Here is a 25,252-nt window from a genome sequence, read left to right as displayed (position 1 = left end):
CCTATCCTTCGGGCCGAGTTCGCGCTATATAACAGATGCCAATGTTAAGAGTACATTCATTCATTTCAGAATAGAGTATAGTATTTCTATTGGATATTGAATACGGCAGGAGGAGGGACTTAATCTTGGGTGCTTTCAGTCTTGTTACACTTTAGATGTGCATCATGTGCATCACTCACAAGCCTTGTCCACTGTACGGGCACAATTAGGACATTTGGAACAACATGATTATCCTGCTAGGATATGCACTTCCCATAGATCACCCAGCTTATAATTTTCATTGATAGCTGTTCCACCAGTAGAGTCATCTCTTACCCCCAGGCCTCTCCAGTGGCGCATCTCTGGGCTAGGCTTTCACGGTGCTGCACTCACTTGGACATGAACGTAACCGATGATACCCAGATAGTCGGTCCTTGGGCCACACAGCACGCTCAGTGATGCCAAGGTTATTGTTATGTAATTCATGTGTGCAGCTGTGGTCGGGTCACCAGTGCCGCTGCGATTCCGCCAGCAGTCCGGCAGGTACGCAGGCCAGGTCACGTTCACCAATATATTTTTGCTAGCGAAGGACCTTGAGCCGGGGGAAGACAGACAACAACTATTAACTTATTGTAATGGTGCAAGGGAAGTGAATCTCACAGCTACGCTGGAACAGTGGCAGTAAGCGGGTTTCTATGAAATGCTTTGCCATGCACCGCTCATTACCTTTTAATCTACATACAGAGTGCAGTTCTTTTACGTGGCTCAGCAGTTCGGGCCGGTTGAGAGTAACCAGCAACCGTGCCTCAGAGGCTGGTTCTCAGCATTTGGTGCGTCTAGTCCCTCCAAATCAGGGTTCAAGGCCAAGCAGGGAGGGCAAGATATCCTCACTATGAGGACCTTGTTACTTCCAGAGATGGTGCGATGCTGTTATAAGTGATTTTGTCCAGGAAGTGCCGTATTTAATATAGGGATGCATGACATGTGCTCAGTATTTATGGGTTAGGCAGTGGAACCGAGACCGCAGTGTTTTGTTCATTGGTAACTGAGGCTGTGTGGCCTTGGCTTGTTCTTATTTGGGGGTCTGGGGCTCTGGGTGGAGCGCAGGAGCAAGGAGTGGGGGCGGCTAGCTCTCGGTTGCCTGCAACTGAGCTATAATGTGGCTTCTCACCTTATGCAATTAGAAGCACTGATTAGCAATAGATGGGCTTGTTGTAGGTAGTGCCTTTTGTTGTAAATATAGGGATGCAATGACACGTGCCTGTATGTCATGTAACTGGAGCTCATGTTTTACGTTTCAACTCCTTTACGTTCACATACATTTACATTTGTATAACTTGAGATGTATTTCTCTATGCACGTTCGATTAACGCTAGGATTGTCGATCAGCTAGGCTTCTCAGTGAGCTGAACACCTAGTAGCTGCGCGGCGTGCTAGTGGCCGGTCTGACCCCTTACGCATTGCCTGAGCATAGCTGGGTAGTTGTGATGTTCTATGTTTACAGCACAGCAGGAGCTAAGTGTGGACCTAACTGAGGGAGCCGCTTTGGTGAGTCCTGGTTAGAGTTACACAACTGTCCTGCTGTAGTGAGCAGTGAGTAGGCAGGGGGGGCCTATATGGGGCTTGGGAAGTTCACGGGACGGTGCTGTCATGGAAGGCCAAGGTGATGCACCAAGGAGGTGACAGAATATTATTTGCAGTAATATCAGTGAGCCGCGGCTGTCTTTGTATGTTGAAAACACTATCCCAGAATATTGAGGAAACACAATTCGCACTTGGCCAGAGTGCTCGTGCAGTACCAGCAAGTGCGGGTACTTTGGATAACGGCGCAAGATAATTACTACATAAGGTACCGTCCAGTTTTGGTCAATTAACCAGCAGAAAATTTTGGAGGGAGGCGGCTGATTGGCCCTAACATTGTTTGCCTTGTCTCTGGGCCAGTGGTGTTCTTTTCAGGGTTTTGGTGAACACATTATCCTTCGTTGGCGGTCGGAGAATGTAGATTATGTGTTGGCTGTAGCATTTCATGTCCTGGGACACTGAGCGTTAAGCCGGCTAGCAGTAGGACGAAAGCTTCGTTAGTAAGGGAACCCCCTGGGTGAGGCGCGCACGGCTAGGATCTGAGGGCATCCAGCAAAGGCTTGCTTCCAAGGTTTGGGAAGTGGTTGAGGGGCCAAGCTGTGCGGCAGTGCACCACGCTTTTCTCTCTGTTTGAATTCTAGGTCCTATGCGCAGGCACAGTTAGGTTCTGATTCTTATGCCTGCTCACCTTCGCGTATCCAGCTAGGCAGGATTCTAGCGAAGGCAGGGAGTGGTACTCGTCGTGTATTGGATATTTGTCTCGCTGGCAGGCCGCCATGCAAGGGGACCATGTACCTAGGCACACGTCAGGCGTGCCAGGTTAACTGGGACGACGAGCACAAGAATAGACAGGTGTGGTCCCACCAATGTTGGTCAGATGGGGTGCGGACCCCTAAGGTTCGGCGCGCTTTACTACACATCAGTTGGAGGTAGGTCCAGGATGAAAGGGTTGTGCTGAGTGAAGCTCATATCCTAAGCGATTGTGGTAGCCTTTCAAGGGGCACAGCTGGTTAGGCAGTAGGAAACTTTTAAGTACTACCGGGGGCCCCTTCCCTTCTGTCATTCCTGCTCATTGGTCGTGCAGCAGAGTCTTGGGGGCAGGTTATGTGGCCCAAACTGGTGGGTTTGAGGTTTGGTCAGGTCAATCGACCGAGTACAGCAAAGCTTGCTGGATCATCTGGGAAGGTAGGAAGGCCAGGCAAGATTTGAGCGAAATCGCTTGGCAGGTAGGGTTCTCACGGTGTAGGTGATGTAATTTTCAATGCCAGGCTGCCTGGCAGGGAGATATTTTACCTAGGTCACTGACATCAGGCAGAGATGCCCAGTGGAAGAATGTGGGGGATGCTCAGAACAGGATATTGCACAGGTTGGATGGCGGCAAATTGTCGCTGCACTGCTGCAGATGGCAACGTAAACCTCACTGACTACAGGCGGGATATGGTGGTGGTTGTGGTCCAACCGTTTCTTTCTCAGGATCACTCCATGTCTGTTTAGCGGTGCTCGTTATCCCATCATTAGCATCTACTGCTGCAGCTCAATAATCATAGGGATGGGAGGGAGCACTCATCCGATCAACCACATGAGCACATTTTGCAGTCAGAATAGGGGGAATTGAGATTTGATGAGCATGGCGCCAGTTGCTTCAGTTATGCGCGTTTCCCTTGGCAGTTGTCAGCGAACATTCGGAATACATATAGGGGTTAGCTGGGGTTTTGCCTCCCAGAGGTGTTTTAGCTCAGGCATGGCAAACATGGGTTAGATGCCTGTGGTTTGCCCTTGGATTCATGTTAACAGGCAGGTCGAGCAGCAGAACTTAGAGGGGCTTGGGTCTGACCTCTGGTTCAGGTGCAGATCCGGGTAGGACCACTTAGTACCAGGTTGTGGAAGTGGTCATCCAATAAGGGCGATATGGTCCATATGATTAAGGGAAGCCCCGGGGTAACACTTTTGGGCTTCTAAATAGCAGGAGAACATTTGGCTTTCCCAGTATTCAAAATAGAGCAGAATTTTACACGTTGCCTCTCCTCTGAGGTAACTCTGTCCTGTCTCTCCCTGGTATATTAGCAGACTTTAGGAGGGCAAGGCTTCACAGTTGGTGATGACTGACGGAATGCGATGGGCTCACTCCAACTAGGGCTAGACTCAGACAGGGAAAGAGGAAGTAGAGCGGGCTTGTCATCTATTAACTACACTCGCACTGGCACCTCCTGACAGGAGTGGCTTGAATAGGTTTTGTTCTTCAGCCAGGCAAAGGTATCTTTGGACCATCGCCTACTCTTAGGCAGGTTAATTCAGTCATATATCCATTTGGAGTTTAGAATGGATGGGGGCACCTGTCCTGAGGGGGCATGCGGGCCTACGGTCCTGCATGGGCTAAGACTGGTTTGGCTGGACCTGGGGAAGCCCGGTTATCAGCACGTTGTATGTTAAAAGGCAAATTTGGTTTTGGCTTCATCAGGAAAGGCCTTATTCACGCCAAATCCACAGGGTGCCGGGAGGGAGATGGGGTACACCTCTCTAGTTGGAGCATGGATCTTTTCCTACTGGACTTAGGGGAAGCTTTGGCTGCAGCAGGTTGTAAGTAATAGGCTACCTTGGCAAGGAGCCCGCTCAGGAGAAGCCATTGAGGTGTCAACAGCGCCATGCGCAAGTTCACTGAGCAAAGAGGCTTTGGCTTCATCAGGCATGGCCTTTTACACGCCAAATCAACAGGGTGTCTGGAGGGTGATGGGGTGCACCTCTCCACTCTAGGTATGGATTTTACTTGACCTTGGTGAAGCCTTGGCAGCTGCGGGTTGCGAATAGACTGGGCCTATTGGTCCTAGGGGAAGCTTTGGCTGCAGCAGGTTGTAAGTAAATAGGTCTACCTTGGTGGGGGGCCCTGGTAGTGACGGTGGCCACTCCCAAGGCTGTGGAGGAGTTACAGGGCGATCCAGGGTCTGCACATACCAAGGGGTACATCATGCAGCAGCACCGCGGGGTGCTAAGCCAGGATACCCAGGGATGTTTTAGCGTGTCCCCTGGAAGAACGACGGCGCCCCGTTAGCCGACAGGCGGTTGTGGGTCTGAGCAACCGGGGGCTGCCATGTATGCTCCGCCCACCCATCACGGGGGGGCGTGTAAAGCAAGTGGACTGGTGGTCCACGGATGGGAGGGGTGGCCCCTCCCAATATTTGGTATCCACCATTTGGCGTTGCCATGGTGACTCTAGGCTTATCAGACAGGCAGGCGGCATAGGGGCTGGCATGCCCTGGGATCGCCCGTAAGATAACCCACCATGTTTGCATATTGGTTATGCCAATAAGCCTGCAGCAATATTTCTCCACTTACAATACAGTGTTGTGTGTTTTATTTATGTACTTATGTGTTTTGGGACAACTGTTGCCGATATTGGCACTATGTAAGGCTGCCCGGGGGGGGGGGGGGGGGGGCCGCCTTAGTGCCACAGGAAGGCTGCTTCCGGCGGGGGCGGGGAGGAGACAGGGGTACATATTCTGTCTCCGCCCCCTCCTCGCCCTCTTGTCCGCTCGTTCGCCTTGCCCGCCCCTCCGCTTACCCGGCGTCCGGAGGGACAAAGGGGGGGGGCTAGGTCCTCTAACAAATGTTACTTTGTGTTGCTGGAGGAGTTACAGGGCGATTCAGGGTCTGCACATACCAAGGGGTACATCATGCAGCAGCACCGCGGGGTGCTAAGCCAGGATATCCAGGGATGTTTTAGCGTGTCCCCTGGAAGAACGACGGCGCCCCGTTAGCCGACAGGCGGTTGTGGGTCTGAGCAACCGGGGGCTGCCATGTATGCTCCGCCCACACATCACGGGGGGGCGTGTAAAGCAAGTGGACTGGTGGTCCACGGATGGGAGGGGTGGCCCCTCCCAATATTTGGTATCCACCATTTGGCGTTGCCATGGTGACTCTAGGCTTATCAGACGGGCAGGCGGCATAGGGGCTGGCCTGCCCTGGGATCGCCCGTAAGATAACCCACCATGTTTGCATATTGGTTATGCTAATAAACCTGCAGCAATATTTCTCCACTTACAATACAGTGTCGTGTGTTTTATTTATGTACCAATGTGTTTTGGGACAACTGTTGCCGATATTGGCACTAAGCACGGTACCCGATTCAGTGTGATCAAACACCGTTTAGCCCCAGCTCGACTTCAACCATGCATGCCTTTTATGTTATCAGCACGGCTCTCCATTTCAAAATAAGATCGAAGCATCGTAAAGAAGATCATGACTTGCAAACTATTTGTCTGATTCTAATATGGCCACATGTCAGGACATATGCCCTGCGTGGGAAGCCAGGAAAGTGCAACAAACTGCCTTAAACGCATAATATAATATCAGTCACAGCCCCCATGTAGCAACGCACAACCTTAATATATGGACGAGGAACCAGGTTTACTCATAGGGGTCATTCAATTTAAAGACACAATCTGCAGTTCTATGTCTTTAAAAGTGATGTCAAACTAGTTTGAGTCCTTCCTTTATGTCTAAGACTTCAGCTGCGTCCCTTCCCTGTAAATACCCAGCGAGTGAAGGGGTTTAGTAGTACCCTGCCTGGCACCAGTGCAGCGATCCTAGAATCCCAGTCTGACCAGGGGCAGTAGTGGGAAGAAACGTTGCAGCAGCAGTTTCGAGAGTAGAGTTGCGCACAGCCCCTGACTAGTTCGACCAGCATGTGAGTAAGAGCTAACCAGGAGGCGAGCTCTCCTAATATTTGGCATGCTAATCATGCAAGCACATGGTGTAAAAAATATGAAAGACTTAAGATTAACAAGCATTTGCAATGCAATAGGTCTCGCATTAGGTTGAGTTAGAGTTATTGGATTAGTATATTTGTTTTGTTAATTGGTGTTGTTTGAGTTAGTTGTTATATAGTAGATGAACTTATGGAGGGCAGTTGTTGTTGTTAAATATTGGGTCAGATAAAGAGGCATGCGTCATGAAAAAATGAGGATAAGTGGCAAGATCCAGTGCGGGGCAGAGTGAAAAGCATAGTAAAGCTATAATATGAGTATAGAATAACTGTTAGGACAGAGTACGGGGTAGGTGAAAGGCAAAAAGTGAAAAACATAAGGATAACTGTTAGGACAGAGCACGGGACAGAGAAGTAGGCAGGATAAGTGAAAACAAGGCTAAGTGGTAAAGCAGAGTGTGGAGCAGAGGGACTGGGCACAAGAGAGAATAATATAAGGATCAGTGGTAGAGAGAGTGCAAGGCTGCGAGACAGGCACGTGGAGTGAAAAACATAGGGAGGGTGAAGCGAGCATGGAAGCAATGGGTGAACTGTATTTTCTAGTAGGAGAAAGTTTGAGGACTTGTGATGTTTTGTTTTATTGAACCAGCTGGACTAGCCTGCCGGAGAAAGTAATTGAACCGACACACTGGATAACAAATCCGTAGTAGAAACCTGATATAATAATAACATAGAGCAATGCGCAAGTAAAGTAACTGCACAAAGTGCGCAGCGAGTGTAGAAACTAAGTTTAAGTAAAAGGAGAGAGCACAAAGTAGAGCAAGATCCATGGGGAGCGAAAAGCATGAGGGTAAGTGGTAGGATTAAGTGCAAGATGGAAGAACAGGGACGGTGATTGAAAAACATAAGAATAATTGGTAGGACAGAGTGCGGGGCAGATGAAAAGCATGGTGAGGCAAGAACATAATATTAGGTGGTAGGATTTAGTGCTTGGGAGAGAGATACGTATAGCGAGCTAAAAGCATGAGGAAAAGTGGCAGGACAGAGTGTGGGCGAGAGTGGAAAGGAAGGTGATTTAAGAATACGAGTATAAGTAGGAGGACAGTACGCGGGGCAAAGTAAAAGGCACTGGAATGCAATAAAAAAGGATAAGTGGCAAGAAAGAGTGCGTGGCACAGGGATAGGCATGGTGATGTAGTAACATAAGGATAAGATAAATGACAGGAGAAAGTGTGTGGGCAGAGAAATTCGAATAAGGCAGTGGCGAGTTGAACAACATAAGGATAACTGTTGAGAGACACAGTGAAAGGCAGGATAAAGTAAAATATAAGTATAGGTGGCAGGAGAGAGCGTGGGGCAAATTTAAAGTTATGGCAGGGAATAACATGAGAATAGTGTGCAAGAGAGAGTGTGGAGCAGAGGAATTAGTTACGGCAAGAGAATAACATGAGGATAAGTTGCAGAGAGAGTGAAGGCAGAGGGACAGGCATGGGGAGTGAAAAACATAAGAATAATTTGCAGGGCATATTGCGGGGCAAAGAGACAGGGACGGGTAGCCTGGAGGGGGGGGGAGTGTGAAGCGAGCATGGAAGCAATAGTGGAACTGGATTTTGTAGCAAGAGAAAGTGCGAGGAGTTGGTATTTTTTATTTTTTTAATTGAACCAGCTGGACTAACATGCCGGATAAAAAATAGAACTGACACACAGGATAACAAGGCCCGTACTACGAACTTGATGTGTTAACAACATTGAGCAATGTGTAAGCAAGGTAGCTGCAGAAAGGGCACAGCGAGTGTACAAAATAAGGTTCTCTGTGAGGAGAGAGTGGAAAGCAAAGCAACAGACACGGGGAGTGAAAACCATGAGGGTAAGTGGTATGAAAGAGTGCAGGAAAGAGGGACAAGGACGGTTATTGAAAAACGTAAGAATAACTTGTAGGATAGAGTGTGGGGCAGATGCAAAGCATGGCGAGGTTAGAACATAATATTAGGTGGCAGGACTTATTTCAGGGTAGAGAGTTAGTGAGCTAAAGACATGAGAAATAGTGGCAGGACAGAGTGGGCAAGAGTAGAAAGCAAGGTGAAGCAATAATATAAGTGGGAGTACAGTGTGCGGGGTAAACTAAAAGACACAGTAAAGCAATAACAAAGGATAGGTGGCAAGATAGAGTGCGTGGCAGGGACAGGCAGGGCAAGGTAATAACATAAGGATAAAGGACAGGAAAATGGTCGAGGGCAGAGAAATCCAAATACGGTAGTGGCGATTGAAGAACAGAAGGATAATTGTTAGGAGAGAGTGTGGGACACAGTGAAAGGCAGGATAAAGTAAATTATAAGTATAGGTGGCAGGAGAAAGCGTGGGGCAAATTAAAAGTTACGGCCGGGAATAAAGTGAGAGTAGTGTGCAAGACAAAGTGCGGAGCAGAGGGACTGGTCACAGCAAGATAATAACATGGGTAAGTTGCAGAGAGTGAAAGGCAGAGGGACTGGCATAGGGAGTGAAAAACATAAGAATAATTTGCAGGGCATATTGCGGGCCAAAGAGACAGGGACGGCTAGGCTGGAGGGGGGGGTGAAGTGAGCATGGAAGCAATAACTGAACTATATTTGGTAGCAGGAGAAAGTGCAAGGAGTTAGGTTTTCTATTACTGAACCAGCTGGACTAGCATACCAAAGAAAATAATTCAACTGACACACTGGATAACAAGCCCCGTCCCGTACTAGAGACATAATGTCCTAACAACATTGAGCAACGCGCAACGGAGCAAAGAGAGAGGGACGGCTAGGCTGGAAGGGTGAAGCGAGCATGAAAGCAATGGCTGAAATGGATTCGTGACAGAAAGAAACTGCGAGGAGTTAGCCTTATGAAAGTGAAAGCGCGCAATACGCACAGTGTGTTCACGTGGGGACAGGAGATGTGCACGCGTACGGAGTGCACATCTTCTGTCCCCCTTCAAAGGAGACGGCAGAGAGGAGACGCCATGCGCGCGCACCTCAGCTGTCCGTGCGCGCACATGGTTTGTCTCCCTTCGTGAATGAAAGCTATAAATATAGGGCTCGCCAAGCGAAGCAGCTGCGCTGCATTCACTAGGCGAGACCTAAAAAACGTACCCGCGCCTTGCTTGCAGCACGCAGGTATAATTTTGTCCCTGTTATTTCTAGCCTCAATGAGACTAACGGGGATTGTGTTGTGTTGTGCTGGCGTATGTTAAAGCGGAAGATCCTCCACTCCTCCCAACAAGCATACATGGAGCCATTCATCTACAACACAAACATGGCACACTCTGAAAGAAGTCGTAAATGGTCCCTGTGACTGCAGTCCCTTGTTGGATGTTGGTATTTATTCCAAAGCGGCCCGCAATCCTGGTGTTTGTTTTACTAGCCACAAGACAGAAGCCTTTCTCAAGCCTCTTCTGAAGCAGTTCGAAGTTCCATTTGTTTAAATTCCCATACAGTGTATGTACACTGGCATCTGTAGGCTTTTTATCAGTTGTTAATTCAACAGATTCCTAAATTACATGGTTTCATCCACGTCTCAACTGAAGCACCTAGGATAAATACAGTCATTCCCCGCAGCACAGAAACTGTGCTTGTGTGCAGTTTTTAGGAGAAGCATGTAAAATTCAACTTATGTATGCAATTCATAGCAAGTGGACAGTTCAAGGCGTCATTTTTCAGGCATTTGAGTGCTTGGTGAAGGATGATGGTCGCACACGAGGAGCCTGTGGTAACACCTGCTAGGTAATCGTCTTCAGGCAATCAACCCTACTGTGCACTAGATTTCATCAGAACCACTACTACCGCTCCACTGGCTATCTTATTGTCTTTCCGTTTGGCCTTTCCCCAGAGCGGTTCAACATCAAGACAGCTGACTATGTTGCCGTCCGCTACGAACCCACCATACAGCCTGGTCAATCATGAACTAGGGCCAAATTATGATGGGAGGGGGCTAGTGAAATGATGCTTCACTTAAGGTGGCTGAAATTCTAGCACATGCTCTGCATTTTACCCCTGCATATGTGTAGCTGGCTGAACAATCATCCCTACGTACAGTGGAACTTCCATCACCAATTTCATATTTAGCTGCAGCGGGTGCTTTAACCTCCTGAACTTTATCTACAAGACACAGAGGGACGCAGACTTTTACATATACACACTAAGAGACAGACATATACAGGTACATGGTGCCTTTACACACACCAATAAACATAAGAGTGCACAAACAGATATATACAGTCACAACTAGGGCTGGGCGGAATTTGCGGAATGCCTCTTCGCGGAATTTTGAAAAAAAATTGTGGAAAACGAGCGCACAACCTGAGGGACTGTGTGCCCGGGACTGGGGTCCCTCGTGCTTGGGCAGGCTCCCCTATCTCCCCGGCCTGGCTGCGTTGAGAAGCAGGGACCGGCCCCGGGCCTCCTGATTTTTGGTCAGGGCCTGGGATCCCACGTCCTGCGGCCTGCCAAGTGTCCATCTGCCCGGGACAAGGGACCCTGGTGCAGAGCCCCGGAGCCCTGCAAGGGCAGGCGGGAGCCCTACCGCTATGGCTCGGTGTGGGCAGCTGGGAGTCCTTTCAGTCCCGGCCATCTGGTCGCACCTTTCCCTCGGCCATCTGGTCGCGCGCAATGCTTTCCAATGGGGCGACCAGATGGCCGGGCCGGCCTGGAAGTCCCGATGAGGGTCCATTCACCTCGCGGATCCCAGCCAGGGCTCCAGGAGGCCGGGCGCGTCCGCGCCTAGGGTCCCCTCCGTCACTCGGAGCGCGAGGGTTCCAAGAAAGGTGGGTAGCCTTCCTCCGGATTAGTAGGGGCAGGGTATGCCGGGACACCCCTCCTGGGGATTGCGGTTCTCAGGCGGGGACCAGATGGGCCAAGCCCGGACGACACTTCCCCGGGGCGTCCGGTGCTCCCTCCTCCAGCCCGCGGCGAGGCAAAGTGCCCAGGACGGGCTCCATGGGTCCCCCAGGCGTCCACCGAGGCCTGCAGCCCCAAAGCCCTGCAGCCCTGGAGCCCTTCAGCCCGGAGCCCCGGAGCCCTGCAGGCCCGGAGCCCTGCAGGCCCGGAGCCCTGCAGCCCCGGAGCCCTGCAGCCACCGAGGCCTGCAGCCCCAAAGCCCTGCAGCCCTGGAACCCTTCAGCCCGGAGCCCTGGAGCCCTGCAGGCCCGGAGCCCTGCAGGCCCGGAGCCCTGCAGCCCCGGAGCCCTGCAGCCCCGGAGCCCTGCAGGCCCAGAGCCCCGGAGCCCTGCAGCCCCGGAGCCCTGCAGGCCCGGAGCCCTGCAGGCCCAGAGCCCTGCAGCCCCTGAGCCCTGCAGCCACGGAGCCCTGCAGCCACGGAGCCCTGCGTGGGCAGGCGGGAACCCTAGCGCGAAGGCTCGGGGTTGGACAGATGTTGCACCTCTCCCCTCGGCCATCTGGTCGCGCGCAATGCTTTCCAATGGGGCGACTAGATGGCCGGGCCAGCCTGGAAGTCCCGATGAGGGTCCATCCGCCTCGCGGATCCCAGCCAGGGCTCCAGGAGGCCGGGCGCGTCCGCGCCTATGGTCCCCTCCGTCACTCGGAGCGCGAGGGTTACAAGAAAAGTGGGTAGCCTTCCTCCGGATTAGTAGGGGCAGGGTATGCCGGGACACCCCTCCCGGGGATGGCGGTTCTCAGGCGGGGACCAGATGGGCCAAGCCCGGACGACACTTCCCCGGGGCGTCCGGTGCTCCCTCCTCCAGCCCGCGGCGAGGCAAAGTGCCCAGGACGGGCTCCATGGGTCCCCCGGGCGTCCACCGAGGCCTGCAGCCCCAAAGCCCTGCAGCCCTGGAGCCCTTCAGCCCGGAGCCCTGGAGCCCCAGAGCCCTGCAGGCCCGGAGCCCTGCAGGCCCGGAGCCCTGCAGGCCCGGAGCCCTGCAGCCCCGGAGCCCTGGAGCCCCGGAGCCCTGCAGCCCCGGAGCCCTGCAGCCCCGGAGCCCTGCAGCCCCGGAGCCCTGCAGCCCCGGAGCCCTGGAGCCCTGGAGCCCTGCAGCCCCGGAGCCCTGCAGCCCCGGAGCCCTGGAGCCCTGCAGCCCTGGAGCTCTGCAGCCCTGCAGCCCCGGAGCCCTGCAGCCACGGAGCCCTGCGTGGGCAGGCGGGAACCCCAGCGCGAAGGCTCGGGGTTGGACAGATGGGAGTCCTTTCAGTCCCGGCCATCTGGTTGCACCTTTCCCCCCTCGGCCATCTGGTCACGCGCAATGCTTTCCAATGGGGCGACCAGATGGCCGGGCCGGCCTGGAAGTCCCGATGAGGGTCAATTTGCCTCCCGGATACCAGCCAGGGCTCCAGGAGGCCGGCCGCGTTCGCCCCTAGGGTCCCCTCCGTCACCCGGAGCGCACGGGTTACAAGAACGGACGGTAGCCTTCCTCCGGATTAGTAGGGGCAGGGTATGCCGGATAACCCCCCCCCCCCGGGGCCGGCAGTTTCTTGCCGGGGACCAGATGGGCTACGCCCAGGCAACATCCTCCCAGGCCTCCGGGGCTTCCCTCGTCCGGCCCGCGGCGTGGCAAAGTGCCCAGGGACGGGCTCCACGGGTCCCGGGCAGTCCTCCGCCGGGCGGCCGGGCCCCGAGAGCTCCGGTTGTCCTCCCCGTGCCTGAGGCCCAGCCGGGGTCCCCCGAGCCCACCCCGTGAAGCAGAGCCCCCCCGAGCCCTTGGCGGGTGGGTGGGCAGGTGGGAGCCCTACCGCTATGGCTCGGACAGACAGGAGTCCTTTCAGGTGCCGGCCATCCGGTCGCTCCTTTCCCCTCGGCCATCTGGTCGCGCGCGCAATGCTTTCCAATGGGGCTACCAGATGGCCGGGCCGGCCTGGAAGTCCCGATGAGGATCCATTTGCCTCCCGGATCCCAGCCAGGGCTCCAGGAGGCCGGGCGCGTTCGCCCCATAGGGCCCCCCCTCCATCACCCGGAGCGCGCGGGTTACAAGAAAGGGGAGGTAGCCTTCCTCCGGATTAGTAGGGGCAGGGTATGCCGGAACACCCCTCCGGCGGCTGGCGGTTCTTTGCCGGGGACCAGATGGGCTGCTCCCGGGCAACATCCTCCCAGGCCTCCGGGGCTTCCCTCCTCCGGCCCGCGGCGTGGCAAAGTGCCCAGGGACGGGCTCCACGGGTCCCGGGCAGTCCTCCCCCGGGCGCCCGGGCCCGCGGGCCCCGAGAGCTCCGGTGGTCCTCCCCATGCCTGAGGCCCAGCCGGGGTCCCCCGAGCCCACCCCGGGAAGCAGAGTCCCCCCGAGACCTTGGCGGGTGGGCAGGCGGGAGCCCTACCGCTATGGCAGACGGGAGTCTTCGGTGCTGGCCATCTGGTCGCTCCTTGCCCCTCGGCCATCTGGTCGCGCGCAAGGCTTTCCAATGGGGCGACCAGATGGCTGGGCCGGCCTGGAAGTCCCGATGAGGGTTCATTCGCCTCCCGGATCCTAGCCAGGGCTCCAGGAGGCCGGGTGCGTTCGCCCCTTGGGTCCCCTCCGTCACCCGAAGCGCGCGGGTTACAAGAAAGGGGGGTAGCCTTCCTCCGGATTACTAGGGACAGGGTACTCTGGGACCCCTCTCGGTCCTCAGCCGGCAGCTGGATGGGCCCGGATGCCGCCCCATCCCCGGGGCCTGCCGCGTGGCAGGGTGCCCGGGATGGGGTCCGGAGGGCCCGGGGAGGCTTCCTCTATGCCTGCGGTCCTGGGAGCCCCGGCTGGGTCCAGGGGCCGGGCCCCTGGTCGGGGTCTCTGGCCCCGTCCCCGGCACTGCCAAAGGCCCGGGACGGGCTTCCGTTGTGGTCGGGGAGCCTCCCCTCGCTGGATTGGGTTCAGGAGCTCCGGTCGGGCCCCTGGGGGCCCCGGGGAGGGCGGCCTCCCCACCCCGGGCTCCGTCCTGGGTCCTGCCGCGTGGCAGGGTGCCTGGGGCGGGGTCTGGAGGGCCCGGGGAGGCTCCCCCTGTGCCTCCGGGCCTGGGAGACCCGGCTGGGTCCAGGGGCCCGGTCGGGCCCTGGGTCGGGGTCTCCGTCCCCTGGCCCCGTCCCCCGGCCTGCGGCACTGCCAAAGGCCCGGGACGGGGTTCCGTTGTGGCTGGGGAGCCTCCCCTCGCTGGATTGCGTTCAGGAGCTCCGGCCGGGCCCCTGGGGGCCCTGGGGAGGGCAGCGTCCCCACCCTGGGCTCCGTCCTGGGTCCTGCCGCGTGGCAAGGTGCCTGGGGCGGGGTCCGGAGGGCCCGGGGAGGCTCCCCCTGCGCCTCCGGGCCTGGGAGCCCCGGCTGGGTCCAGGGGCCCGGTCGGGCGGGTCGGGGTCTCCGTCCCCTGGCCCCGTCCCCCGGCCTGCGGCACTGCCAAAGGCCCGGGACGGGGTTCCGTTGTGGCCGGGGAGCCTCCCCTCGCTGGATTGAGTTCTGGAGCTCCGGCCGGGCCCCTGGGGGCCCCGGGGAGGACGGCGTCCCCACCCTGGGCTCCGTCCTGGGTCCTGCCGCGTGGCAAGGTGCCTGGGGCGGGGTCTGGAGGTCCCGGGGAGGCTCCCCCTGCGCCTCCGGGCCCGGGAGCCCCGGCTGGGTCCAGGGGCCCGGTCGGGCCCCGGGTCGGGGTCTCCGTCCCCTGGCCCCGTCCCCCGGCCTGCGGCACTGCCAAAGGCCAGGGACGGGGTTCCGTTGTGGCCGGGGAGCCTCCCATCGCTCGTCTGGGTTCAGGAGCTCCAGCCGGGCCCCTGGGGGCCCCGGGGAGGGCGGCCTCCCCACCCTGGGCTCCGTCCTGGGTCCTGCCGCGTGGCAAGGTTCCTGGGGCGGGGTCCGGAGGGCCCGGGGAGACTCCCCCTGCGCCTCCGGGCCTGGGAGCCCCGGCTGGGTCCAGGGGCCCGGTCGGGCCCCGGGTTGGGGTCTCCGTCCCCCGGCCTGCGGCACTGCCAAAGGCCCGGGACGGGGTTCCGTTGTGGCCGGGGAGCCTCCAATCGCTCGTTTGGGTTCAGGAGCTCCGGCCGGGCCCCTGGGGGCCCCGGGGAGGGCGGCCTCCCCACCCCGGGCTCCGTCCTGGGTCCTGCCATGTGGCAGGGTGCCCGGGGCAGGGTCCGGAGTGCCCGGGGAGGCTTCCCCAGCGCCTCCGGGTCTGGGAGCCCCGGCTGGGCCCAGGGGCCCGGTCGGGCCCCGGGTCGGGGTCCCCGGCCCGGGTCCCTTCCCCCGGCCTGCCGCTCTGCCAAGGGCCCGGGACTGGGGTCTGTCGGTCCCGTGCAGGCCTCCCCTGCTTGTCGAGGTTTTCTGCGGGCCCCGGGTCGGAGGGCCCGCCGGGTCCCCCACGCAGCCTCCATGGCTGAGGCCCAGCCGGGGCCCTGGGCCTCCGGCCCCCCATGCCCCGGCACCCGCTCACTCGTTTGTTGGGGCGCAGAGCGACCAGATACCTTCCCTTCCGAGCCCGGCCATCTGGTCGCGCCTGTCCCCCTCGGCCATCTGGTCGCGCACGTCCCATTTTTCTAAGTTTCCTTCGGCCATCTGGTCGCGCACGTCCCATTTTTCTAAGTTTCCTTCGGCCACCTGGTCGCGCACAATGCTTTCCTATGGGGGCGACCAGATGGCCGGGCTCGCCTGGAAGTCTCGATGAGGGTCCATTTGCCTCCCGGATCCCAGCGAGGGCTCCAGGAGGTCGGGTACATTCGCGCCTTGGGTCCCCTCTGTCACCTCGTGCGCACGGATTACAAGAAAGGGGGGTAATTTTCCTCCGGATTACTAGGGAGAGGGTCAATCAGACCTCCGAGTGGTTTTGCGATTCTGAATCAGGGGAAGGCAGATCCGGGGCCCGCCCGCTGGGTCCCCCAGGGGCCCGGGTACGCTCCTGCCTCTCAGCCCCTTCCCGATGGTCCTTTCTCTCCGAGTTTTCTGGGGCAGACCCCCGTGAGGTCTGTGGATCCCGAGACAGGGGAAGGCAGCACCAGGGCCCGCCCGAAGCGTGGCCCCCAGGGGCCCGGGTACGCACACCTGCCTCTCAGCCCCCTTCCCGATGGTCCTTTTTCTCCGAGTTTGCTGGGTCAGAGCGATGTGAGGCAGACCCGGGGCCCACCTGCCGGGGCCCCCAGGGGCCCGGGTACGCTCCTGCCTCTCAGCCCCTTCCTGATGGTCCTATCTTCGCCAGGTTTGCTGGGTCAGACCTCCGGGAGGTCCAGCGATCCCGAGACGGCGGAAGGCAGACCCGGGGCCCGCCCGCCGGGGCCCCCAGGGGCCCGTGTATGCTCCTGCCTCTCAGCCCCTTCCTGATGGTCCTTTTTTCGCCAGGTTTGCTGGGTCAGACCTCCGTGAGGTCCAGTGATTGGGAGACGGGGAAGGCAGACCCAGGGCCCGCCCGCCGGGGCCCCCAGGGGCCCGGGTACGCTCCTGCCTCTCAGCCCCTTCCCGATGGTCCTTTCTCTCCGAGTTTTCTGGGTCAGAGCCCCGTGAGGTCCGTGCATCCCGAGACAGGGGAAGGCAGCACCCGGGGCCCGCCCGCTGGGGCCCCCAGGGGCCCGGGTACGCTCCTGCCTCTCAGCCCCTTCCCGATGGTCCTTTTTTCGCCGCGTTTGCTGGGTCAGACCTCCGTGAGGTCCGGCGACCGCGAGACGGGGAAGGCAGCGCCCGGGCCCGCCTGCCGGGGGCCCTTGGGGACCCGGGTGCGCGCCTGCCTCCTGGCCCCTGTCGATGGGCCCTCCCTTCCAGCCCGCTCGCCCTGGGAGCAGGTAGGGATGTGAAGCCGCCATCCCCCCGCGCAGGGCGGCCTGCAGAGGGGATGCCCCGGCCGTACTCTGATCGATTGGGCACTCTCGGTCCGTTTAGGGATGGACTGCTTGGCCAGACTCGGCTGTTGTTTCAAGCAATTAGCTTCCTCCCCGCAAGGACCGTCCGACTCGAGGGCCTGCCGCCTGGCGGGAGGCCCTTCACCCTACCCAGCAGAGCGAAGGCCGAGCGGCCCCGGCAGCTCGTGACCCCCAGTGGTCTGACCCCGAGCGGGAGGGGTCGGGTGGCACCAGGCCCTCGGACGCTGCTGCCCAGCAGGTCCGTACCAGGCCCCGCGCGCCACGCCGTCGCCCCTCTCCGCCCAGCACATATCCGCAGCAGCTCGGAACGACCGTTCCGAGGGGTGCCGCCGCCGCCAGGCCCCGGCACCCCTGCGTCTCACTCAGGCTGCGCCTCGGCCCGCCTCTCCCTCCCGGGGGAGACGGCTGGGCCTGCCGGTGCCCATGCGTCCTTCCACCTCTCTCCACCCCTCCGGCGAGCCCTCCCGCCCAGGCGGGTGGGCTCCTTTCCCTCCCCAGCAGGCTCCCGAGAGGGAGGGGTGCGCGCAAAGGTGGTCCGGTCAGGGAGATGGGCACGCGGCCCCCCGAACCCCTGTCAGCAGGTGCGGCTACCTGGTTGATCCTGCCAGTAGCATATGCTTGTCTCAAAGATTAAGCCATGCACGTGTAAGTACACACGGCCGGTACAGTGAAACTGCGAATGGCTCATTAAATCAGTTATGGTTCCTTTGATCGCTCCATCTGTTACTTGGATAACTGTGGTAATTCTAGAGCTAATACATGCCGACGAGCGCTGACCTCCCGGGAATGCGTGCATTTATCAGACCAAGACCAATCCGGGCTCGCCCGGCCGCTTTGGTGACTCTAGATAACCTCGGGCCGATCGCACGTCCCCGTGACGGCGACGATACATTCGGATGTCTGCCCTATCAACTTTCGATGGTACTTTCTGTGCCTACCATGGTGACCACGGGTAACGGGGAATCAGGGTTCGATTCCGGAGAGGGAGCCTGAGAAACGGCGACCACATTCAAGGAAGGCAGCAGGCGCGCAAATTACCCACTCCCGACTCGGGGAGGTAGTGACGAAAAATAACAATACAGGACTCTTTCGAGGCCCTGTAATTGGAATGAGTACACTTTAAATACTTTAACGAGGATCCATTGGAGGGCAAGTCTGGTGCCAGCAGCCGCGGTAATTCCAGCTCCAATAGCGTTGTTAGACCTGGCACCTTGGCATGAGTCTCCCTTCCTCTTTTTGTCGCTGTGCCTCATGTGATTTTATGTTGTTGGCCGCTCAGCGCGCTGTGCCACTGCCAACCAGTGTCGCGGTGCGAGTGCTCCCTATGTAAATTGTATATGTTGGTTGGATTCCATGATTGGATAGTTTGGCTTACTGTCAGACCCCAGTAGAGTGCGCCAGGAGCGCCAGGGCATGTAAATACAAACACCGCTGGTGGGCTTGCAGCACTGGTTGTGCCACCCACAGAAGCGGCCGGTAAAATATGTCTAAGGTCTGCCACCGCAGAACCTGCGTGCAGTCTGGTACTGACATGCTGACTGGCAAGTGCCCACACTTGCCGGTCCCTGAAACCTTCCCTTAGCTGCATGTTAGTCACCCCTATGGTAGGCCCACGGGCAGGGTGCGTTGTAAGCCTAAGGTAGGACAAGCCTAGATGCGTGGCATGTCCTAGTAGTGAATTACCGCCATCTTGTTGTTCACTACTGCAAGGCTACCCTGTTCTCATAGGCCAGTATGGGCGGCTTGGATTGTTACACCCTATGATCCTAACCGACCCAGGGAACATGGTAGAAGATCGAGTTTAGTATGCCTGAACTCGGAATAATAAGGTACATCTTTTCCCAAGGTTTATTTTAATATTCCGGGTTTGCAAATGCCGCTTTTAGAAAGCTGGCCTTTGCTTGCCTAAACATTTCAGCCCGCCTCTGCGTGATGTGTATCTGATGTCTGGCTGGTATGAGTGACAGGGCTGGGGGAACCCCGATGGGCAGGGCTAGGTAGCCTGGTGGTGAATAGGACGATCGACAGGTAGATGGGTGGGAGGAGTACTCCTAGGCTCTGAATAGGACAGTGCTCTGCCACCTCAATGCCGGCTCCGATCCCGGAGAAGCCGGCGGGAGCCCCGGGGAGAGTTCTCTTTTCTTTGTGAAGGGCAGGGCGCCCTGGAATGGGTTCGCCCCGAGAGAGGGGCCCGAGCCTTGGAAAGCGTCGCGGTTCCGGCGGCGACCGGTGAGCTCTCGCTGGTCCTTGAAAATCCGGGGGAGATGGTGTAAATCTCGCGCCGGGCCGTACCCATATCCGCAGCAGGTCTCCAAGGTGAACAGCCTCTGGCATGTTGGAACAATGTAGGTAAGGGAAGTCGGCAAGTCAGATCCGTAACTTCGGGATAAGGATTGGCTCTATAAGACATGTCTTATGTTAATTGTTTTTTTAATAGGGTTGTTTAGTGGTACATAATGTCTTCTTGGTTATACATAAGTAACAAAAATGCTAATTACACTTTTATATTAAAGCTTTTCAACATACTGCACAGCAGCCACAATTCTCTGACTGTTGTGGCCCACCTCTCTGTCACAATTCTCTACAACATAGCTTAAAAACATTGGCAAAGCCAATAGCTCTAGTTGAAAACGTATAAGGTCCCAAAGGCGAGACATATTGGCTATGCCAATCCTTGTTCTTTTGTGGAAGGGGTGGGTTTTCTTGAATTTGTGACAGCCATCTGCCCAAAATGGAAGGTTCCCAGCAGGTCCTATTTCGCCAGACGTGCTGCATTTGCTTCCACACGGTTTGCAGCAGAGTGGACCAGTTGTCAAACCACTGATTACATGTGCATCACCGCACACTGGATCTCTTTTGTGGGGGTTAGAGAAAAGATATTTGCAGCAGGTGTTGTTGACACTGCTGAGATTTTTAATGCCACTCGGAAACATGCAACTGTAGCCATGTTCGCCATGGAGAAATCTTATACCGCTGCAAGCATTTTGGATGACTTTGACAGCAAGGCCTTTGAATGGCTGTGACCAAGAGGGCTTAGCATTGGTTTTGCTGCCACGGACAATGGCAGTAATATAGTTAAGTCCATGGCTGTTGGTGGCTATTTCAGGGTCCTGTCTTTGGCACACTGCATTAACATCATTGTTCAAGACTTTCTGAAAAAAGAAGACTGAGCCAGCAACTTATTGACCACCTGCAGAAGAATCTGCACACATTTCAGCCATTCTTTTAGAGCCCAGAAGCAGCTGAGGATCATTCAACGTGTTTATAGAATGACAGTTAAAGCACTCATCCAGGAGATGCCAACACGTTGGAACTCAACTTATTACATGCTTGAACGGCTGTTTGAGCGGTACAGACCAATCAATGAATATGTCATGCAAAATGGGGATGCTACTGTCAAAGGCATGATCATTGAGATGGGCCAATGGGGCCTAGTTAAATGCCTGTCAGATATGCTATTTCCTTTAGATGTCTTCACACGTGAACTCAGCAAGGAGGAATGTACTATGGGCCAAGCTATCCCATTGTTGCACATGCTACAGGAACAGCTGAAGGGGGTGTTTGCAATGTACGCAGGTGTGGAGGAAAAAAAAGAAGCATATGAGTTGTTGGAGAGCTTACCCCTTTGCTGATCTGACATTACAAGGGCCCAAAGAGGCATTGTGTCATCCAGCCATTACATTTGTGTCACAATTCTGGATCTACGGTACAAACCATTACTGCACACTTTAATTCCTTTTTCAGAGAGGGATGTTGCCAACTACAAAACTTGGATAGCTCTGGAAGCCAGTCACTTAGAAAAAGAACGGCTGGGTATTAGAGGCCAGCTACTCCAGGGTACAACAAGTACTAAAGGGCACCTGGCTTCAAGTTCAACTTCAGAGCCTGAGGGCAGTGCGGATGGCTCACAGCAGCCAAAAACACCAACAACACCAAGATCAACAACAACAAGAACAGGAGCATCAGCACCAAAATCGGCACAGGAATGATTTCTACTGCAAGGGTTTGTTAAGTCCAATGCTGAGGCAAAGGCAAAAAAGAGTCTACACTGGTGTGGCATGGTGAGCGAAAGAATGATGGATTTAACCCAAATCTCTTGACTGGGGGTGAATGTTTTGATTTGTTCTGCATTCCGTCCATCAATTGTGTGTCTTTTGCAAAGTCAAAAGAGGCCAAGCAAAGCGGAGCATCCATGAGCATTGAGCAGATGGTCCAGGCCTCTCTGAATGACCCAACAGAGGTCTACATTGATCAAAACCCATTGATGTATTAGAATGGGAAAAGGCGCCAAATGCCAGTGCTCAGCATGCTGGCGATAAACTATCTGTGGGATTATGACTGAACGCCTCTAAGTCAGAATCCCCCCTAAACCGTAACGATACCCCAGTGCCGTGGAGCCTCGGTTGGCCTGGGATAGCCGGCCTCTCTCGGGGGGCCGGTGCATAGAGCCGCTCGCTTGGGGACCGGAGCGCGGACAGAAGAGGGCCGCCTCCATCGCCCTTAGTGCACCGCATGTTCGTGGGGCACCCGGTGCTAAATCATTCGTAGACGACCTGATTCTGGGTCAGGGTTTCGTAAGTAGCAGAGCAGCTACCTCGCTGCGATCTATTGAAAGTCATCCTCTGAGCCAAGTTTTTGTCTCTCTCCGTGCGTGGGCGCCCGCGGACGCCCTCCTCCACCACACCCAGGGGTGGGTCCCTCTGCCGCCGGGCCGGCGGGAAGGGACGCGGAAGGGGGTAACGCGGGCCTGCGGGAGGCTGCCTCCACCACGTGCCTTCCGGCACGGGGGCTTCCCCCTCCCGTCCCTGCCCCACCGGGGCGCGGGGATGGGGGCCACAGTCCATCGCTGCTCGGCAGAGTGACCAGATGGACTGGCCTCCCCTTCCCGCCGCTCCCGCGCAGGGAGCAGCACTGGGGAAGGAGCCCTCCCGAGCGGCTGCCTCGGAGTGCCTGGCCACCCTCGCCGGACTGCAAGGGCGAGTGGGCACGGCACCCTCCCAGGCCACCTGGGGGGCTGGGTCGTCCCTGGCCATCTAGTCGCCTGGCTGCACGACCAGATGGCCCTGCGGGCCGGGCGACCAGATGGCCCTGCGGGCCGCGCGACCAGATGGCCCTGCGGGCCGGGTGACCAGATGGCCGGCCTGCAGGCCGGCCGGGCTAACTCCAACTTTTGTCCTTCCCCAGAGTTCTGTAAGCCCCCACTGCGTGGGGGCTTAATAGTCGATAAAAATGGGCTCCCCGGGCAGGCCGTCGGGGAGAGGACGTGGCCTGGGCTTAACCCTCCTTGGTTCCAGCCGAGGGTCCGGGTGCTGGGGACAGGGGGTCCACCGGGGGCCCGGGGAGGCTGTCCCCGGCCTGGCTGGGGTCCGGAAGCTGGGCCCGGTGCTGGAGCTCCGTCCCCGGGTGCGGCTCCGTCCCAGAGTGTTGGAGCCCCCCTGTCCCGCAAGCCAGCCGAGGGTGCGGGCGCTGGGGACGGGTGTCCACCGGGGCCCGGGGAGGCTCTCCCCGGCCTGGCTAGGTTTCGGAAGCTGGGCCCGGTGCTGGAGATCCGTCCCAGGGTGCGGCTCCGTCCCGGGGTGTGGGAGCCCCCTTTCCCGCAAGCCAGCTGAGGGTCCGTGCGCTGGGGACGGGTGTCCACCGGGGCCCGGGGAGGCTCTCCCCGGCCTGGCTAGGTTTCGGAAGCTGGGCCTGGTGCTGGAGCTCCGTCCCAGGGTGTGGCTCCATCCCGGGGTGCGGGAGCCCCCTGTCCCGCAAGCCAGCTGAGGGTCCGTGCGCTGGGGACGGGTGTCCACCGGGGCCCGGGGAGGCTCTCCCCGGCCTGGCTAGGGTCCGGAAGCTGGGCCCGGTGCTGGAGCTCCGTCCCAGGGTGCGGCTCCATCCCAGAGTGCGGGAGCCCCCCGGTCCTGCAAGCCAGCCGAAGGTACGGGCGCTGGGGAAGGGGGTCCACCGGGGCCCGGGGAGGCTCTTCCCGGCCTGGCTAGGGTTCGGAAGCTGGGCCCGGTGCTAGGGCTCCGTCCCAGGGTGCGGCTCCGTCCCGGGGTGCGGGAGCCCCCTGTCCCGCAAGCCAGCTGAGGGTCCGTGCGCTGGGGAAGGGTGTCTACCGGGGCCCAGGGAGGCTCTCCCCGGCCTGGCTAGGGGTCTGAAGGTGGGACCGGGCCCGGGGCTCGTGCTCCGACCGGCAGGGCCCGGGGTGCGGGAGCCCCCCGTCCTGCAAGCCAGCTGAGGGTCCGGGCGCTGGAGACAGGGGTCCACCGGGGCCCAGAGAGGCTCTCCCCGGCCTGGCTGCTTTCAGAAGCATGGACCGGGCCCGTGGGGAGGCTCTCCCCAGCCTGGCTAGGGTTCTGAACCTGGGCCCGGACCCGAGGCTTGTGCTCCGTCCCAGTGTCCCAGGGTGCGGGAGCCCCCCGTCCTGCAAGCCAGCCGAGGGTCCAGCCGCTGGGGAAGGGTGTCCACCGGGGCCCCGGGAGGCTCTCCCCAGCCTGGCTAGGGTTCGGAAGCTGAGCCCGGACCCGGGGCTTGTGCCCCATCCCAGTGTCCCAGGGTGCGGGAGCCCCCCGTCCTGCAAGCCAGCCGAGGGTCCGTGCGCTGGGGAAAGGGTGCCCTCCGGGGCCCGGGGAGGCTCTCCCCGGCCTGGCTAGGGGTCTGAAGCTGGGACCGGGCCCGGGGCTCGTGCTCCGTCCGGCAGGGCCCGGGGTGCGGGAGCCCCCCGTCCTGCAAGCCAGCCGAGGGTCCAGGCGCTGGAGACAGGTGTCCACCGGGGCCCAGGGAGGCTCTCCCCGGCCTGGCTGCTTTCAGAAGCAAGGACCGGGCCCGTGAGCCGGGGTGGCTTGCTTTTTTATTCTACGCTGGCGGAACGGAATTTTCCGCCCACCCCTAGTCACAACCATTCAGAGATGCACGGAAGCACGCACAAACATACACAGATAGATATACAGACACAGGACTATACCAACACAAATCAAAACAGACGCATGGTTCCACGCACTGCACACATATATAGACACACATACAGATTAAACTCATTATAGACACACTCACTTAAAGACAAAGACACATACATACACACCCCTCCACATAGACACCTACACACTGATTCATACATAGAGCCCCATGCACAGACTCAAAGACACAAACAATCACACTTAAACACGTGCAGTCTAAGTATTACTAAAATCTTTATTTTGGAAGCACCATTTTATCTTAAACATTTGTGTGCATTTTGTAGCAGTCTATATTGTATAGTGTGTAATCCAAATTTTAAATAATAACTTACATATTTGCACAGGCTCTCACCTCGTAGCACTAAAACTACACAAGTCACTATTCTCTACTGCACCAGTCAAGATATAATTCTGTTTCCTAAGGGAAATGTATTCCTGAATCAGACTGCATGACCCAGTGTGCAGTAATTGTATAGCTCTCCAATCCCTGATTGCACAGCACCCAGGGTAAAGTGCTGAATGGCTAAACACATATGAATCAGACTGCATGACCTAGTGTGCAGTAATTGTATAGCTCTCCAATCCCTGATTGTACAGCACCCAGGGTAAAATGCTGCATGGCTAAACACTTTTGAATCAGACTGCATGACCCAGTGTGCAGTAATTGTATAGCTCTCCAATCCCTGATTGCACAGCACCCAGGGTAAAATGCTGCATGGCTAAACACATAGGAATCAGACTGCATGACCCAGTGTGCAGTAATTGTATAGCTCTCCAATCCCTGATTGCACAGCACCCAGGGTAAAATGCTGCATGGCTAAACACATAGGAATCAGACTGCATGACCCAGTGTGCAGTAATTGTATAGCTCTTCAATCCCTGACGCACAGCACCCAGGGTATTGTGCTGCATGGCTAAACACATAGGAATCAGACTGCATGACCCAGTGTGCAGTAATTGTATAGCTCTCCAATCCCTGATTGCACAGCACCCAGGGTAAAATGCTGCATGGCTAAACACATAGGAATCAGACTGCATGACCCAGTGTGCAGTAATTGTATAGCTCTCCAATCCCTGATTGCACAGCACCCAGGGTAAAATGCTGCATGGCTAAACACATAGGAATCAGACTGCATGACCCAGTGTGCAGTAATTGTATAGCTCTTCAATCCCTGACGCACAGCACCCAGGGTATTGTGCTGCATGGCTAAACACATAGGAATCAGACTGCATGACCCAGTGTGCAGTAATTGTATAGCTCTCCAATCCCTGATTGCACAGCACCCAGGGTAAAATGCTG

General features: G+C 57.3%; 1 protein-coding gene and 1 pseudogene across 4 annotated transcripts in view; one reads left to right on the top strand and one right to left on the bottom strand.

The window, feature by feature from the left end:
- The window catches only part of LOC146808505 (transient receptor potential cation channel subfamily M member 2-like), a 2,014,188-nt gene that overhangs the window by 1,119,379 nt on the left and 869,557 nt on the right, over positions 1-25,252 (bottom strand). The gene's annotated exons all lie outside the window — the stretch shown is intronic.
- On the top strand, positions 17,603-18,210 carry LOC146808506 (18S ribosomal RNA; annotated as a pseudogene; the record flags this gene model as incomplete).

The sequence above is a fragment of the Triturus cristatus genome, chromosome 8 (genome assembly GCF_964204655.1).
Source record: "Triturus cristatus chromosome 8, aTriCri1.1, whole genome shotgun sequence".
Taxonomy (NCBI): Eukaryota; Metazoa; Chordata; class Amphibia; order Caudata; family Salamandridae; genus Triturus; species Triturus cristatus.
This window is presented reverse-complemented; position numbering and strand designations above follow the sequence as displayed.